The sequence below is a fragment of the Schistocerca piceifrons genome, chromosome 6, assembly GCF_021461385.2.
Source record: "Schistocerca piceifrons isolate TAMUIC-IGC-003096 chromosome 6, iqSchPice1.1, whole genome shotgun sequence".
NCBI classification, from domain to species: Eukaryota; Metazoa; Arthropoda; class Insecta; order Orthoptera; family Acrididae; genus Schistocerca; species Schistocerca piceifrons.
The window spans coordinates 439,162,256-439,182,056 of record NC_060143.1 but is presented as its reverse complement, the minus strand read 5'-3'; positions in this window follow the sequence as shown (position 1 = coordinate 439,182,056).

The window sequence follows — 19,801 nt, the reverse complement described above, 5'->3', positions numbered from 1 at the left end:
CAGTACATTATAAACAATAGTTTACCCATTACTCGTCGCTTATAACAACACGCAAACTCGTCCTACTTCGTTGATGAGTGACGGAGTGCAGTGACCCGATGCCTGGTGCTACCCGGAAACGGCGGTACGTGTGGGCACCATGTAATTTGCTCGCTGCGAAACGTCACCACGTCCCAGGTGTATTTCATTAACGACTTGCTGCCGGCCGCTTTATGCGTCGTAACGCTAACTGCAGCGCTTGCCCGCATGACCGCAGAGCGCCATGGTTGGTGTCCCCAGGCTATTTGCTAAAATTACGACGCCCTAACGAGAGCTTGCTGACGCGGGCTAGTCCAGCAGTACGAGAGCTACACTCGCGCACTACATCTCTCGCCTATCAAAGACACAAACATGCAACAGAGACGTGTCAGTCACTGCCAAATAAAACGTGTGATGGGAGGATACAGGGTTCAAAGTTATGGGATTAACATGAGTTCCATGACATATGTTGTAGAGTTCACTCTGCTTAAGGGGTATCTGAGTGATATCCCTCTGTGATATCCCTGAGGCTGTGTTCGGTCACGCACTATCCTCCTGTAGGTTTATCAACATCAAGAATTTCTGTAATGAGTGTTAACATTTTTCTTTCTTGTTCTTTTCGCAAAGCAGTGCTTATCTCCGTTTCGGCATGCAGATGACGCACCAGCCTATAAAATCCTTTTCCTTATTCCCACTGAGGTGAACCCCCACCCTCCCCCCACTCCCTCGCCCCCGCCACCCTTGTGTTGATCATTCTCAAGTCTGTAATTCGTAAAGGACAGTAGCATGTAATAACATAGTTTGTTACGCAATTGAACTTCGTTCATGTGCAAGTAACTGTAATAAATGTCAGGCTTTAAATTACACCTACTATCTCAACCCTCCCAGGGTACTTTGTCGTGCATTGGGTAATAAATTATGAACTATCTGAGGTACGTCTCAACTTGGTTTCGTCACCATAAGGTCATACTGTGGCGTTTGGTTCTGTTGTTCAGAGAGAAGAAATTGTTTCACATGAAGGCAATGGAAACCAATGCATTAAAGACACGTAACGTTTATCCACAGGACACGTGTACTGTAATTGTTGAAGTGCCAAGATGATTTCTCCTTCAGCAAAAGATTCTGGAATAGTCCCCCATTCGGATTTTCAGGAAGGGACTGCCAAGGGGGAGGTTACCGTGAGAAGAACACTGAATTATCAACGAACTGATAACACTTTACGAGTCCGGGCGTGGAATGCCAGAAGCTTCAAAGTGGTAGGGAAACTAGAAATTCTAAAACGGTACATGGAAAGGCTGAATCTAGATAGAGTAGGGGTCAGTGAAGTGGAAAGAAGACAAGAATTTCTGGCCAGATGAGTATAGGGTAATACCAATAGCAGCAGAAAACGGTATAACGGGAGTAGGATTTGTTATGAATAGCAAGGTAGAGCTGAGAGTGTGTTATTCTGAACAGGTCAGTGACAGGGTTGTTATTATTAGAATCAACAGCAAACCAACACCGACGACGATAGCTCAGGTATACATGGTGACGTCGCTAACTGAAGATGAAGTCACAGAGATAGTGAATGCGGATGTCGAAAGGTGAATACAGTATGTAAAGGGAGATGAACATCTAATAGTCATGGAGGACTAGAATGCAGTTGTAGGGGAAGGAGTAGAAGAAAATCTTACAGGAGAATATAGGCAAGGACCAGGAAATGAGAGAGGAGAAAGATTAATTCAGTTCTGTAATAAACTTCAGCTAGTAATAGATGATACTCTGTTCAGGAATCACAAGAGGAGGTGGTATACTTGGAAAAGGACGGGTGATACGGAAGGATTCAGTTAGATTGCATCGTGGTCAGACAGAGATTCCGAAATCAGATACCGAGTTGTAAGGCGTACCCAGGAGCAGATACAGACTCAGATCACAACATAGTAATGCTGAAGAGTACGCTGAAGTTTAAGACATTAGTCAGGAAGAATAAATACGCAAAACGGTGGGATACGGAAGTACTAAGGAATGACGAGATACCCTTGAAGTTCTCTGAGGCTATAGATACAGTTTTAAGGAATAACTCAGTAGGCAGTACAGTTGAAGGGGAATGAACATCCCTAAAAAGGGCGATAACAGAAGTTGGGTAGGAAAATATAAGTACACAGAAGGTAACTGTGCAGAAACCATGGGTAACAGAAGAAATACTTTGTGATCGATGAAAGGAGGAAGTACAAAAATGTTCCGGGAGACTCAGGAATACAGAAATACAAGTCGCAGAGGAATGAAATAAATAGGAACTGCAGGGAAGCTAAGACAAAATTCTACATGAAAAATGTGAGGGAATCGAAAAAGAAATGATAGTCAGTAGACTGACTCAGCATACAGAAATGTCAAAACAATCCTCGGTGACATTAAAAGTAATGGTGATAACATTAAGAGTGCAACGGGAATTCCACTGTTAAATTCAGACGCGAGAGCGGATAGGTGGAAAGAATACATTGAGGGGGAAGATTTGTCTGATGTGGTAGAAGAAGAAACAAGAGTCGATTTAGAAGACCGCCCGGTGTGGCCAAGCGGTTCTAGGCGCTTCAGTCTGGAACCGCTCGACCGCTACGGTCGCAGGTTCGAATCCTGCCTTGGGCATGGGTATGTGTGATGTCCATAGGTTAGTTAGGTTTAAGTATTTCTAAGTTCTAGGGCATTGATGACCTCAGATGTTAAGTCCCATAGTGCTCAGAGCCGTTTGAACCATTCGATTTAGAAGAGATACGGAAGCCGGTATTAGAACCAGAATTTAAAAGAGGTTTGGATGACTTAAGATCAAATAATGCAGCTGGATGGATAACATTCCTTCAGAATATGTAAAATCGTTGGGGAAGTGGCAACAAAACGACTATTCACTTTGGTGTGAGCAAGGAGGACATCAAAAGTAGACTAGCAATGGCAAAAATGGAATTACTGGCCAAGATAAGTCTACAAATTAATTTGACGAAGAAATATCTGAGAATGTACGTCTGGGGTATAGCATTGTATGGTAGTGAAACTTGGACTCTGGGAAAACCGGAGCAGAAGCATTTGAGATGTGATGCCACAGAGGCATGTTGAAAATTAGGTGGACTGATAAGGTATGGAATGAGGAGCTTTTGTGCAGAAACAGTGAGGAAAAAATTATGTGGAAAAAGCTGACAATGAGAAGAAAGGACATCTAAAAGAGATAAGGGAATGACTTCCATGGTACTAGAGGGAGCTGTAGAAGGCAAGAACTGTAGAGGAAGACAGAGATTGGAATACATCCACAAAGGACGTTCGTTGCAAGTGCTACTCTGAGATGAGGAATTCGTGGCGGGCCGCATCAAACCAGTCAGAAGGCTGATGACCCCCCCCCCCACAAAAAAAAAGCATAACGCTACACAAGGTGCGCCCAAACCCGCAATATAGCTCAAAAATTGACGGTGTCATACAACTAGTGTTATCCTGCTGGGAGACAATTTGACAATATCAGTCGAAACTAGTGGTACACGTTCTCACCATCTACACTTCACCTGAAAGCTGGCAGAAGAAAGGCTGTAGACGATACTATCTTTATTTTTTGTTGGGAATTATGTACAACTGACGAGATGTACAAAGAGGAGTTTACCTGTTACCATACAGCGGAGGACGATAACTAACGTTGGTTGATGACAAAGTTCACTACAGACGCCTCCCTATGCTTTGCTTCACAATCATCCTGCAGCTGAGGTAATAGAAAGTCAGGAAACCCAGTACACACTACAACTGAAAGAAAATCCTTCACTGTTTTAATTACACGTCTAAACTGTCGTGAAAACAAAAAACAGCACTCATAATCAGTGGGTCATAATTTAACGCATGTAATGAGTCTGGAAAAATCGTTGTCCAAAAGTATTGCACCAGGAGAGTGGAACAGAATTAGAACGTGCATCCTCCTCCCAGTGCAGTCACTTACTAGTCAACTATGAGCCACTCTTACTTCCCCTCATCCATCCCTCTCACTCCCTCTCTCCACCATAGGTAGGGATGCAGGCTTTTTTTCATATAGGTACGATCAGGGGCTACTACGTACAGTCTCAACTACCTAGTTTCAATTACTTTTCAATGTCACCCAACTACTCACTTTCCCCATCCAAGATACATGACATGGATCACTGTAAATAGTAAATGTCTTAGAATTTTTGGTAGATCAGCCAATACCAAAAGCAAATATTCTAGCACCAAATCTTTATTAACTTTTGCATACACTTTTACATACGGAAACAACTATTTCCTTATTTTTTAGGTGTAGCTTTAATAATTTCTTATTTAATTTTTAACTTATAACTTAAATCCACATCTGAATAATCTATTTCTTTCTACAGCCAGTAATCTTACAAATACAGAGAAGATATGTTCTCTAATTCCAGTATATATCGGTTCTTTTCCTGCAAACTACCTCTTTTATGGTTTTAACCCTTAACTGGTCTAGTGGGGTCTGACAGACCCCAGGACTTATTTTGCTACACGTAGGTCTATATATAGGCAACAGATGGCGCTGGCGGGTTCAGTATTCTCTAATGGTCTGTAGATGACTCTGTGCGCGCCATTACATTGAATTCATTCCAAACAATCAATTGGGAGCAGTTCGGGATGTGTGAGACCCCACCAGAGCATTAACGTTAGTGTTTTTTCCATTAAGGTGAACATTTTCTAGGAAACTTTCTCCCATTTTTTGCTCTAAACGTTTGTAATATTTGCAGGGTTACGGTTCCATGGCTTGGAGGAAGCGTTTGACAGACGAAGAAATACAGCGTCTACTGGATGACCCAACTCTCAGTGATATCAGTGAGAATGAGTTACCATCTTCCTCGGAAATCTCAGTTGGTCTTGTAGAGCCTGGTGACATATCATCTGTAGAGGAAACTGATGCCAGCGAGAAAGAAGACTGTGTGCCCACTTGTGTTTCCAACTATTTCTATGGGAAGAATAGATGTTTCAGGTGGAGCAAGAATCCCCCTGCACTTGGACGTACACGGGCGCATAACATTGTTACTAGATTTCCAGGTGTTCGTCGAGCTACTAAGGATGTCCGTGAAAATGACGTTTTAGGTACTTGGCAATTGTACTTCACTGACACCATGCTACAAATTATAGTGAATCATTCAAATTACAAACTCCGTCAAATGAGAAGCAGGTATAAACAACCTCTGCCATCATTTGTGGATGATGTTGATATGATTGAAGTCAAAGCAGTGGTAGGACTGTTATACCTGGCAGGTGTACTGAAATCAGGAAATGAAGATCTTTCTAGCCTTCTTGCTTCAGATGGTACAGGTAGGGAGAGCTTCCGGGCCACTATGAGTGTCAAGAGATTATTGTTCATTCTTGCAGCCTTGCGGTTTGACTGTACCCAGACACGAGCAGAGCGAAGCGAAACAGATAAACTTGTTCTCATTCGTGATATTTGGGATGCATTCATCCATAATTGCATTCAGTATTTTGTTGTTGGAAGCATTGTGACCGTTGACGAAATTCTGGTACCATTTCGGGGACGATGCCATTTTAAAACGTACATGCTTAAAAAAACTAATAAATATGGAATAAAAGTTCTATGCATTGCAGATTCCAGGGACTTCTATATGAATAACGCTTTCATTTATATTGGTTCAGAAAGTGAAGTTCGCAGAAACATGTCAGTTCCAACGCAGACAGTGCTGTGATTAATGGAACCCATCAAAGGGACAAACCGAAATGTGACTGTTGACAATTGGTTCACCTCCATTGAACCTGCTAAGAAATTGAAAACACAGAAGCTCACCGTCCTGGGAACAGTGAGAGCCAACAAACGTGAAATTCCACAAGAATTCAAAGCTAGCCGGCCTAGACAAATTGGATCTACTCTCTTTGGACATACTGCAGACCTCACGCTTTGTTCATACGTTAAGAAGAAGAACAAAGCAGTTATTTTATTGTCTAGCATGCATCACGACCAGAAGATAATAGACTCTGTAAAACCTTAAATGATAACCAACAGCCGGCCGGTGTGGCCGTGCAGTTCTAAGCGCGTCAGTTTGGAACAGCGTGACCGCTACGGTCGCAGGTTCGAATCCTGCCTCGGGCATGGATGTGTGTGATGTCCTTAGGTTAGTTAGGTTTAAGTAGTTCTAAGTTCTAGGGGACTGATGACCTCAGTCCCATAGTGCTCAGAGCCATTTGAACCATTTTTGATAACCAACTACAATGAGACAAAGGGTGGGGTGGATGTGGGGTGAAATGTCATAAGATGCTTTGTTTGGAACACAGTGCAAGTATCTGCCCAGACTGTGCAAAATAGCATAACTTATTTTACATGCACAATTTAATTATGTAACCACACATAATTTATGTATATACACATCGTACACGTGTTACACATTCACATGTAATATGTATCTTATTTGACAATTAAATGCAATTATTTATGATAACATCTTATTTTCGTCATTGGGGTTTCTCAGACCCCACTAGAGTTTTAATGCAATTCTTTTTCACCGGACCAGTTAAGGGCTAACAATTAGTTTTGTCCCTTCCAGCAGTTCTAGACTAGAGCAATCGGGGAGTTTAATTTTTCCTCTTACTTCGTGCATGTTACTGTTGATGTAACATATCACACCTTCTTGGGTGGTGGTTGCCTGTTCGTCTGCCGCAATTCCTCTGGAACTTTAAGTTTAAAACTTTTGCAAACGAATTGCCAATAAAGGCTATTGTTCTGTTGGTTTTAACCTCGGCAAACGGTTGTTCCGTAGCTAAGTGTATGACAGCAAGCCCACCACATTTAGATATAACGCATCCATCCTTTTCAAGCAGACCCAACGAGGAATGGAGTTTGAGAAACCGATTTTTCGTGTGTCTTCTAACGTAGTGAACATGTTCCAATCCCTCCATTTCAGCCAGGACTCCAACATATGGCCACTTGCCACAGCTCTTTACAGTAAATGCTATTATCTTTTATTCTCCAGTCGTAGTGTGATTTCTCCATACACTGCGTTTAAAGGCATATGTAAACCTGTCTTGCATATCCAAATAGCTTCTCCTTTTTCCATTTGCTGCTTATATTCTTCTTTACAGCAGTTAACTTCTCCGTACACTCCAGTTTTCTTTTGTTTACTTCGACGCCCTCCATTTCCAGTCCGTTTCCGTGCAAAAGGTTTCAGTCTGTGTCATACATTTACTCTTTTTCTTAGAACTTGGGAAGTAACGTTGCTCATGTCAACTAATCCCAACTCTGCGGTATCTATATACGACGATATTGTGGAGAACAGTGCTCTAGACTGAGAAAAAGAAGTTTCTCCTCCTTTAACGTAAACTTCTGTATAATACGTATATCGTCTTTTTTGGGATCAGAGTTGAGAACTTCCACGTAGTTTATAAGTAGGTAATTAAACTTAATGCAGACAGGATAAAGCTGATAAGCTTTTCTCAGTCTGGAGGACCTGGAGAACTTACTTGTACACCTGTTAATTTTCGGAAATTCCCGTTAGTACAGTACACAAACTGCAGAACGTTATTAAATAAAAGACAAACGTTGTTCTGTACGTTATCCGTTAATTGACGCCACATGGAACCAAGTGGCACACATCAACGTGGAGAACTATGTAAATATTGTTTGTTGGTGTCGAATATACGTAAACACTCGTGCACAGAGTAGAATACAAGATCCATTCTGTAGCTGTATATTGTAGCCTCCAACCCGATAAAGCCATGCTGCTTAGCCATGAAAGGTGTAAAAATTTCTGATAGTCGCATTTTTGACGCTTTATGAAATCTATAATGTGGTTACCAAAATCTTCAATCACTTGCGATCTGTCATACAAATTTGTTATGTATATCTTTTCACTACAACTGGAACTTAACCATGTTAGACAGCCTATTCCAACTGGCTGATCGTTGTGCACAATCACATTACTGTCTCTCTGGCGATCTCCTTCCATGCAGCAGCCATGGATTGATATTAAGTCGTTGCACATCTCCATTTTGTTAAACATCCTCGATCAATCTCGTCTACAACTGTTGGAAGGAACAGAACTAGTTACTAAAGGCATAAAAGAGGTAATTTACAGAAAAACATTAGATGTATACGTACTTGATTTCGAGACTTTTCTGTATTTGTCAGATTACTGGCTGGAGAAGGAAACATGATTCAGATGTGGATTAAAGCAATAAGTTAAAAATTAAGTTGGACATTATTAAAACTACACCTAACAAAAATAACGAAAGAGTTGTTTTCCATATGTAAATGTATATGAAAATGTTAGTAAAGATTTGGTACTATAATATTTGCATGTGTTATTCACTATTACACAAAAAATCCTAAGACATTTCCTGTATACAGTGATCCATGTGCATGTATTTCGGAGAGGGTGGTGGGGGTGGGGGGTGGGGGGTGGTGGTGGTGGGGGGGGGGTGGGGGGGGGTGGGGGGGGGGGGAGGGAAGCGTAGTACTCGCTCCCTTGTAACAAGTTGCTGCTTTTTCACGTCCATCTTTGTGCAGTAAGGTGTGGGTGGCAACTGAATGTATCAACTATCCAAAATATTCATGCCATTATTTCCTCATTCTATTTTCTAGTGAGGCATAGCTGCCTCTGCCAAAACCGCTACTACCATTAATACTAAGCACAACTGTTACAGGAAGTGTGATTGAGGGTACATGCATTTCAGACTTAAAAAGACCTATATAATGGATCAGTTTCCTTAGAGACAGCACGGCAGTCCCCCAAATTCGTTCTAGTTGATTCATAAGCAGTTCGTAGAGCAGATATACACCGAAGTTGCTTTCATAGTGAGGATCAGCTTGGTCACCTCCTATGGCACCGGAATAGTGTATAAGAAAGTGGGTTTACCATTTTAAAGTTTGTCACTTTAGTGATTATGGTAGGAAACTTGCAGGGTGGCTGTATGTCTGTTGTTGGACAAATATGTCCTGCAGTAGCGTTTTAAGAGCATGGCATTCCACACGACTAATATTTTGGAAACCACATACTTTTAACAATATAGGATTTTTAGGTGCAGAATCGTGTAGCCATAGCAGAGTGTGTCTATGTTCTGTGATCATTTTTCTCATGCCAGTACCTTCTTGGTACTGACTCAAGACACTGGAGTAATTATCCAGAATTGATAGCACAGCTGATTTACGTAAAATGTTTCAAACTCCATCCATGAAGAATTCCATTATGTATAAAGCACACGTTTCTCCTTAACTGTCTGTTATATCACCCTAAAACTCTCTGAACCACTATACATGCATGTGGAGAGATCTTGTGCTCTTGGATGATTGCCTTGTGTAAGACTGGTGCAGAACAGCCTTCACTGAAAAGCAGTTAAGGACATAGCTCGCTTTGTTCCTTCACGAGATGTTGAACATAATGCTTATAGTACCCTGACACTTCCGGTGAGTTGCAGATTAAATTGATGTCTGTGTTGGAAGGAGAATTGGTCAAGGACAATGCGGGGTTCTTCAGTCTCAGAATGTGTCATACAAAGGCGAGAATAGTCTGTGACTCCCATCAACACAAGGAAAGAAAGTCAGTCGTAATCGTAAATTCTGCACTGTGATCGCGATATGCTAGAAATATGTAGATAACCTAGCTGCATAGGTATAGGACACTGTCTAGCATAATTTGATCTATATGATCGAATGGATGTATTGCACAGTCATCTATTTGCATTCCCAGACCAGTATGTGGTACTTGCAAAGTAGCTGAGGGGTGGTTTAGGGATGATACATAAACTGGGAAGCATTCTGCTGTGTCATTGCTGGTGTTTAAATTATGAAACAACTAATAAAATTGCTAAAATTGATTGTACTATCAACTGCAGTGCTTATTATAGTATACCATCGTATATTAATGGTGTCTTTCCCATCCATCTGCTCACTGGTACACTGTTGATTACCACCTACTTATTGACCAACACCATTTGTTTGAGATGGAGAGAGTCTTAGCAGAACACTGGACATCTGCTACTTGTCACTGAGGAGTATGGGATTAAATGTTGTGGTCATCACCTTCAGACATTTGTTTGAAAGTGTTCCTCAATGCTGCAGACTCATTCTGTTTCCATATGCTATGAAGACCTCCACATATATTTTTCACCAATAAGATAACAGCACCTATTTTTATTTCTACCATCCTGTGCATGCTGTGAACAGCACCTTCCGGCGATGGTCATGCACATGACTTCAAAAAGAGCAAACAACGCTCTTCGAAACTGAACATCGAGACACCTGCTACTGTCATTATGGAAGATGAGATTAATTTTACAGGTCATTACCTTAGGATAGTTGTTTGGAAACGCAATTCCTGTTACTGCTTTAGTTCATTCTTCTACTCTTGTAACTTCTGGTGTTTATTATTTTTATAACAATTGTTCCCCTTTAGGAGAGCAACTGAACTTGAATTCATTATGTAATCTCCGGACTTTCCGGATGTTCTTTGATTAAAGGGGATTTATATTCTGATTGTCTTTCCATATATATACATAAGATATCTGTAGTCTGTTTTTTTGTGAAATTTAATGTAGTTTTCACACGGTGTGAATCGCTTCTGTTCTTTTATCGGTGATAGTTGCAATATCGTCAGCAAAAGCAAGGCACTTGACTTTAATTGGGTTCTCTTTTTTTGTACTAATTTGAATGCCCTTTACATGAGATTCCCGTTCCCTGATGATCTATTCTAGAACAGTATTGAAAATCATTGGGGATAATTCGTCCCCCTGTCGGACTCCTTTTTGATTTCGAAGGGTTCTGATATTTCGCCCATGCATTTCACTTTCGATGTTGTTCTTTTAAGTGTCTGATCTGTCATTTTTCATGTCTTTCATTCGATTCCAAATTCTTCCATGATTGTAAACAGGGTTTCAGGTTCCACTGAATCGTATGCTTCCCTGCAGTCGATGAATGTAATTACTGTGTTTCTGCATTTTCTCATTTGTAATGTCGTCTGTAAGCAACAGATCTGTTCTGCACATGGTAGTCCTTTACTGAATCCGGCCTGCTATTGACTAATTAGCGAAACTGCTAGGGATTCTGTTCTGTTTAATAGTATTTTGGAAAGAATTTTCTAAACAACTGGGAGCAGGGAAATTCCTCTGTAATTGTTGATGTCTGTCTTGTTGAACTTTTTGTGTAGCGGGTGAATTAGAGCGCATTTCCTGTTCTCTGGTATTTGCACCGTCATCCATATGTCTGATATTATATGACGCAGTTTCTACATAAGTATAAGATCGTTTAATTTCCAAAATTCAGCAATGATCCCATCTTCTACTGGTCCGTTTTTATTTTTCAACTGTTTCACTATCTCCATAATTTCTTCGAGATCCAGAGTATGTGAGTCTGTTTGTGTGAATACTGGAGAAGAGAAGACAAATTTTTCTTGGGTGGTTCGCAGTTGAGGAGGAAACTGAAATATCGGGCTACGGTTTTGCAGTTATTTTTCGTGTTAGTTTCCAAAGAGCCATCAGTATTTTTGAAGCACTAGCAAAGCGCTTGGTATCCCTGTAAGTTTTCTCTGAAAGTTTTATAGATATTTCTTGTATTATTTTTGATGAAATCTTGCTGGATTTCGCAGTCTGTTGTCATAACCCCATTTTTATCTTCTAATTATTTTTTAGGTTTGTTTTTGGGTTTTAAGAAAGTTCTCCTAGTTTTTTTTAGTTTTGTGACTGCTAAATTTTTTCCACGCAGTTATTCAGTTGTCGACTGCCTGATCGCAGGCTGCGTTCCACTAGCGATGTTTCCTGGTGCAAGGGGGTTGTCCCAATTTAGTGATTTCCTGTATTTTCTCTGTTAGTTTCCTTCGGTCTGTTCATTTTTCCAGATTGATTTACAGGATGATTTTTTCTCTGTTCAGTTTCAGATATACCTGATCAGGTTTGGTACATTTGGGTGGCCTTTTTTAGTATTCTGTTGGGCTAGAATTTTGTTTTTATTTCGAGAAAATGATGATTTGATTCAAGGACACCTTTGTGGATTCTGACGTTTAGAATTTCTTTTATGTTTTCCGTGGAAATTGCAACATGGTCAATTGGGTATTCAGCCTGCCTAAGACTGATCTCCATGTGGTTGATTTATGTGCAGGTTTTTAAAATTGTGTACTCATGATTTTAAGTCCGAAGTTTCTGCAGAAGTCGATTAGTTTTTCACCATTCTTGTTGGTACGTTAGTGTTTCGTATCGGGCCCAGTGGTATCTCTGAATTTTTTTCCTTGCTTGACTGTGCACTAAAATAACCTAATAAGATTTTCACGTGGTGCCTTGGTATTTTATTTCTTGTTTCTTCTAGTGTTTCCCAGAAATTTTCCACTGTTTCAGGGTCGATTTTATTTTAGTGATTTGTGGGGGCATGTACATTGATAAAAGTGTTGGTTTTATTAGCTGATTTTACTGAAAAGAGGGAGACTATTTCATTGGGAGACGTGAATTCAATAACTGAGTCGAGTATGGAAGTGTGTACTCCGAATCCAGTTTCGAAAAGTGGTAGTTTGCCTCTTACTTTTATGGCAGGTTTGCCCTTGTAGATCCTGTAATTCTTTGTATTAAAGTGTCCATATCCATGAATCTAGTCTCTTGCCGTGCAGTGATTTTCCCACTGCGTTGGTGAGTTGCCTTATTTTTCCTGTTTTAGTGAGGGTGTTCACATTAATTGTGCCAAAACGTTTTTACGCTTAGTTTTGAGAGTGTGAGAAGTCTTTGAGAAGATCCAATTCTTCTCCACTTGGTGTTCCTGACCCCCCAGAATCCGATGATCAGGTGAAACCCGTCTATCAACTGGTGCCTGGAGTAGTGACTCTGTGGTGGTCTTTCCATCACGCATTCAAGTTGAATTTTGGTTTTTGTGGTGATCTCTGTTGAGATCATAGGTATACGACTCGATTTTTGAGTTTGAGAAAATATCAGCGTAGCCTTCTAGACTAGAGGAACAGACACTGACACTGACCGCCATATGCTAAACAGACGCCAATGAGTTTTTGTCTTTTTGTTGGTTTCTGGTCCACCCTGGGTATTTAATTTCCCCAGACCACCTATATCTAGAAATCTTTCCTCTATCTCCCACCCGGGGAGGCGCCTGATGGGGGTACCAACACTGCTGGTATTTATTTATTAATTCGATTTCGTCCAATATTCGATACCTATAATTATGTTTGAATGGCGCAAACTCTTCCAGTTTCCACATGTTGCGATCTTACTCATTTTTGTCAAAGCAAAACATCAATTCTGTGTTTTCTTTCTAGCATCCCGTTTGTTGTGGGAGCAGCATAGTTTACACCATGTAATGTTCAGCTTTCTGTGGAAGACAATAGATGAAAATGTGTTAATGTCAGTGAAGAACCTCATACAGACCTCAAAGTCATCATAGAAAAAGAAAGTGTATGGCTGTGTACAAAGCTATAGTCATGCACGGCTTGGATGTGCTCCAGCAACAAAAACAATATCAGAGGTTGAAAATCCCACTTAGGTTGTAACGTTCTTCTATTTTGAACACAACTGGTCTTACGCTCTTATGTGTCCATATTCATACGTTGTACTGAAAACAGCAAGAGACCGGAGATAACAGTAGTTTCTAGAGAGTAATACACGTAAAAAAGCAAAAAAGTTCCATATAATATTTTGGAAAACACCGGTCCGGCTAGGTGCTGTGAAGGTGACGCAAGACAGTACTAACCGTATGCTACTCCGTGCTCTGCACTTGTTGATAATACACCAAGTCCTGTATACAGCCACCATGGCGTTCGGTGTAAATGTCCTGGTATTTGTTGCATATTTCTTTAGACAGGTAGCTGTCCATAGTACTCTCTGGTGTCATTTTGCCGCTGACTTAGGTTTTACAGCACCTAGCCCAACCAGCGGTTTTCCAACCTCTGGTATAATGCTCGGTTGTGGATGTTCCTCTGACAAGATTGTTTCTAGTGAGAATACGGTGTATTAAATTACTAATGGAAGAAAAACACATTAACCTTTTCTTGTGATTGATAGCCTGTTGTATATGGACTTCCTCCAGCACAGGTAACAAAACTTTACACAGGTCTGTGCAAGTGTCTTCGACCATTGGTCATGTACTCCAGTGGAGTGATACATATATGTGTAATGTGCTTGATGTCAACATGTAGATCGTATTTGGTTTTTGATATATCAGAAGAGAGAGATGTGGTAAAATCTTATTGGAAGTTCCATTACGAGAAGTGGTATGACTGGTTTTTACCTGCTCTGGATCTTGGAAAATAACGATGGAAAGTGCTCTCCAGTGTTCTAACTGACTGTATACATGCAGATATTTATCGGTATATCATACATCCGAAATAAATATAAATTTGAAATTTAAAATGAAGAATATGCAGTATTCTCTCAAACTACACCGATTTTGCTCACGAAACTAAGAGAAATCAGTTCTACCTCTTATCATGGAATCATGAATGTTTTTATTATTATCTTCACGACTGTGTATTTAAGAATAGGTGTTACTGCAAGCCTGGTGTTTCTTCATAGCCTCTAATTATAAAGTAGACAACACTTTAATTGTAGCTCGTTGTGGAACGTAGAAATGATAGTGCTATTTCTGACATGTCAGTAGATTGTGTGAAACATGCTGTTCTGTGATGACCAAATTGCTTGTGAAAGTGGAACACAGAATCTGCTGCTATTGTGAATGACTGTCTGCTGGAGGATAAAAACTTTACATACACGTCGGTAGAGGGGAGTTATGGAGCAAAAATATCAAATGTAAGCACGCAGGTGGTATTTGTTTCTGAGGTATTGGAGGAATCTTATAGTGTTCCGTACTAGGTGATGTTAGGAGCTTCTATTACAGGACATGCTCTCACGATTTGTTTCATAAACGCCAGTGCATGACATTGGTGAAACGGAACCTACCACAGTGTACCAAACAACAATACCCTATTGAGTTACAGCTTGTTGTGGTCGATCATGAAATGATTGTGTTTTCTCCGACATGTGAGCAAGTGGTGTGAAATGCTGTATTCTGTAATGTTATTTCACATGTCTAAAATGTCTGTAATACACTTGTGCATGACAGTTTACTTGCAGACAATGATTTTAAGGTGGGGGATGCGTTCAAGTCATGTAATTTGTCCATCAAGCTGAAAGAAATTGCTTAGCATATATGTTTTTTTTCCGAGTTTACGTTCTAGCTTTTTCTTTATTTCACTGGAGGTTTAGAAATAATGAGTGGCATGCAGTTGTGGGTGGAGTTGCTGGAGGCGTGGGGGCGGCATAGGGCGTGGTGCGGCGCAGCTGCAATATAGACACATGGGCTGCAGTAGCGGTGGCTGTCACTTATCTCACTTTATTCTGGGGGTGTGGCAACGAGTTGTGTATACTGGCATCATTACTGTAGAGTGGCCGCCTGGATGAATAGTGTCATATAGGTGACCAGTAAAAATAAAAGGAAAATGATTAATAATTGCTGCTTGATTAATTAAAAAAATGAATTGGAAATAATAATGGAAAAAATTGAGAGGTACTTTAACTGGTACTGATATCAATAGACCGTCAATGTCACTACATTTAAGATCAATATTCATCATTTAAGGTTACGTACTTATCATTTGTTCCGTTGTGCGCAGAGCTAACTATGACAATACCGGAACAGGATCAACCCTCCACTGCTCACGCAAATTTCTCTTGTCTACTTCACGTCTCCTGATGCAGGATTCTCGCTGCGGGCGGAACGATGAACAGAGACGGGTGTATATATGAATAAACTTAACTTCCTAAAAACTTTTATAAGACTTTTTAATATAGAGTTGTGCTACACGTTCTTCAAAAATACTGACTCGGTGGAGCTAGTAATACGTCCGCTCACTACCACTTATAGAACAAACAAGTGAAGATACAGAAATTCATCAATTGAAGAACGTATCTCTTCAGTCTTTTTGTATCAAAACATTATCTCAGGCACAAAATGACTTGTTACCTTACCGCTAGTTTGACGTCATATGGAGATCCACAGTGTCTGAGCTTATTTCTCTTTTTGAGGGTGGATAACCCCAGCCAGTATGGGCATAGCCCTTATTTCCATCAATTGAAGTCATCCTGCATGGTTATCGATTTATATGGGCACGTCAGCTCCTTTTAACACATACATACATAAGTTTTCTTTCTTAACAAAGTGTTTACGGTAACCACATAGCCCCAATGTTGTCAGTAAGTACCTGCACTGTATTTAGCTTGTGAAGCATGTACGCACATCTCGAAGTCCGATGTCATCCCTTCGTGCTTATATGTTCGATACAAGGCCCAGTGTGACCGTGTAGTGCCTTTACAGTAGATTTCACTCCACTAATTCAAGAAATTCGTGTTCAGCGGCGTGATCCTTTGTGAAATCTTCGATGCGGTGACAACTGGTTTCCATGTCAGCGGCCCAATGAATTTATTTCACCTCGTCGCTCTCACTTATTCAGTGGGAACACCAGCTGTACATCCGACATCCGTAGACAAGGTAAGTTTCTTGGCACTTTTACTACATTGTCGAGCACAGAAAATTCATGTTACACGAAGTATTGTCACCTTTAGCTAATCACGTGCACACCCACGTATGCCACATGAACACTTAAAACTTTACAGCCAGGTTTCATATGTTTTTGCACTTTGTTTTTGAGCATCTTTCATACAATTGCATTACATCAAGTTTCTGTAGTGTTCTTTCCATATACTATACACATAATATAAAAAAATACTATTATAATTCCAAAATACACTTATCCTATTCATTTCCTGACATGCCATTATCGTCACTTATTTACATTAGAGTCTGATTGTCGTTTTGTTTTAATACATTTTCTTAAATTACAATTTAGTTACATTGTTCGATTCCAATTATATGAGTACTTGTTTAACTCAATTTTAGTTGTACATTCTTCATGTAGCATTCATACAATAACAGATTCTGTTTTCCTTTATGGCGTAATTTGACATACATTTCATTTCACTTTTCAGAGACTTCTTGTTGGAGCATATTTATCAATTCCAAAGAAAAAGAGAAGTAAACAATAGTCACTACAATAGACGCTAAGCGCCGCTCAGGTAACTACGCATGGTCTCGCCTCTCTAGCATTCTCCAGGAAGGATCTACACAGTACAGGGTTGAGGAAATACCACGGTTACGTCTCCTTCCTGGACTTAACTGTGATCCCAAGAACAAAATAGTTTGTTGTTTGTAAATAGAACTCAAATCTGACTATACCAGTCGTATCAAATACTTATTCAGTGTTTAAAGGCGCAGCTCAACATATACTTGTTATGTTATTTGCGTAAAGGATACTCATTTCATATCCTGAGGTACACCGAGCTGTACCATCAGTACGACATGTTACGCATCGTGATATGTGATGTACTGCAACTGTTTTCCTCTTGACATACTTTCACACTATCACATTCACACGTATCATAAATTTATAACTACATTTATCTTGAGGTGTGATCCCTTCTTATTTTAATATGGTACGTAACACTTTCTTCCCTTTAGGACGTGTCGATGCACCGTTCCCTGGAAGAAACAATTTATACTAACTTAAAACTAAATCTTCATAGATAAGTGTATAGGCTACTAATACATTTTTCTTATATTCAACCACTATTAAACTCACTTTAGTGTGCAGCCATGCTAACACAAAACTCCTTTAATGGCATGTGTGCGTCTCTACTTATAAATGTGAAAGATAAAATGTATTGTAGGTGTCGTGCAACATCTTATTCAGTTTGCCACTTATATTGCACTCGCATGTTTACGTGCAGCAAGACTTTTCCCGTCCATCAAATGTAATTAGTTCGTGAACTTTCAATTCTTAAATTTGTAAATATGGTACATATATAGATATAAAGTATATATTAGCGTAACTTAAATAAATATCTCGTAGTTTAGGGTCCCTTTCCGTGTATGTAATGCCCTAGCTTAGCTTTGTATGTGTGTATTGTTTAGATAGTCGTAGTTGTGGTGTAAACTATCATTTAATTTTCTGTGTCCCTGTTTATGCAATAGGCTTTACAATTATTAGTAAAGGCTGTAGCTCATAGGGTTTGTTTGTTTTGGCCGCCCCCAGCGGTTCCAGCTGTGCAAGTCTGACGCGCATGAGCTTGTGGTTTGTGGACTGGCTTGCCCCCCAATGCGCATGCGCTGTGTCGCTCTGAAACCACTTAGGCCGCGGCGAGTTGTATATTGCACTGCGTGCTACCGTGCTACCGTGCGTTTCACAAGTTCATTTAATTGTTTAAAACTGGGCCACGCGCAGGGCGAAGCGTTGTGTTTATAGTATCGTCGTCTGTAGACACATAAAAGTAAAATTTTTCTTGTTACATCCACTCAACTTATCGTTTACGTATTTGGCACACAAGAAAAAAAATAGAAACAAAATTTTTTCTTATCAACTAATTACATAAATTCTGGAAAGTGATCTTCCAGAGTCCTAAATCTAATATGTTGTTGTTGTGGTCTTCAGTGCTGAGACTGGTTTGACGCAGCTCTCCATGCTACTCTATCCTGTGCAACCTTCTTCATCTCCCAGTACGTACTGCAGCCTACATCCTTCTGAATCTGCTTAGTGTATTCATCTCTTGGTCTCCCTCTACGATTTTTACCCCACACGCTGCCCTCCAGTACTAAATTGGTGATCCCTTGATGCCTCAGAACATGTCCTACCAACCGATCCCTTCTTCTAGTCAAGTTGTGACACAAACTCCTCTTCTCCCCAATTCTACTCATTAGTTATGTGACCTACCCATCTAATCTTCAGCATTCTTCTGTAGCACCACATTTCGAAAGCTTCTATTCTCTTCTTGTCCAAACTGGTTATCGTCCATGTTTCACTTCCATACATGGCTACACTCCATACAAATACTTTCAGAAACGACTTTCAAGACACTGTCCATTCCGTTCAACTGCTCTTCCAAGTCCTTTGCTGTCTCTGAAAGAATTACAATGTCATGGCGAACCTCAATTTTTTTATTTCTTCTCCATGGATTTTAATACCTACTCCGAACTTTTCTTTTGTTTCCTTTACTGCTTGCTCAATATACAGATTGAATAGCATCGGGTAGAGGCTACAAACCTGTCTCACTCCCTTCCCAACCACTGCCTCCCTTTCATGTCCCTCGACTCTTATAACTACCATCTGGTTCCTGTACGAATTGTAAATAACCTTTCGCTCCCTGTATTTTACCCCTGCTACCTTCAGAATTTGAAAGAGAGTATTCCAGTCAACATTGTCAAAAGCTTTCTCTAAGTCTACAAATGCTAGAAATGTAGGTTTGCCTTTCCTCAATCTAGCGTCTAAGATAAGTCGTAGGGTCAGTATTGCCTCACGTGTTCCAACATTTCTACGGAATCCAAACTGATCTTCCCCGAGGTCGGCTTCTACCAGTTTTTCCATTCGTCTGTAATGAATTCGCGTTAGTGTTTTGCAGCTGTGACTTATTAAACTGATATTTCGATAATTTTCACATCTGTCAACACCTGCTTTCTTTGGGATTGGAATTATTATATTCTTCTTGAAGTCTGAGGGAATTTCGCCTGTCTCATACATCTTGTTCACCAGATGGTAGAGTTTTGTCAGGACTGGCTCTCCCAAGGCTGTCTGTAGTTCTAATGGAATGTTGTCTACTCCCGGGGCCTTGTTTCGACTTAGGTCTTTCAGTGCTCTGTCAAACACTTCACGCAGTATCATATCTCCCATTTCATCGTCATCTACCTCCCCTTCCATTTCCATAATACTGTCCTCAAGAACATCGCCCCTGTATAGACCCTGTATATACTCCTTATATGTATATA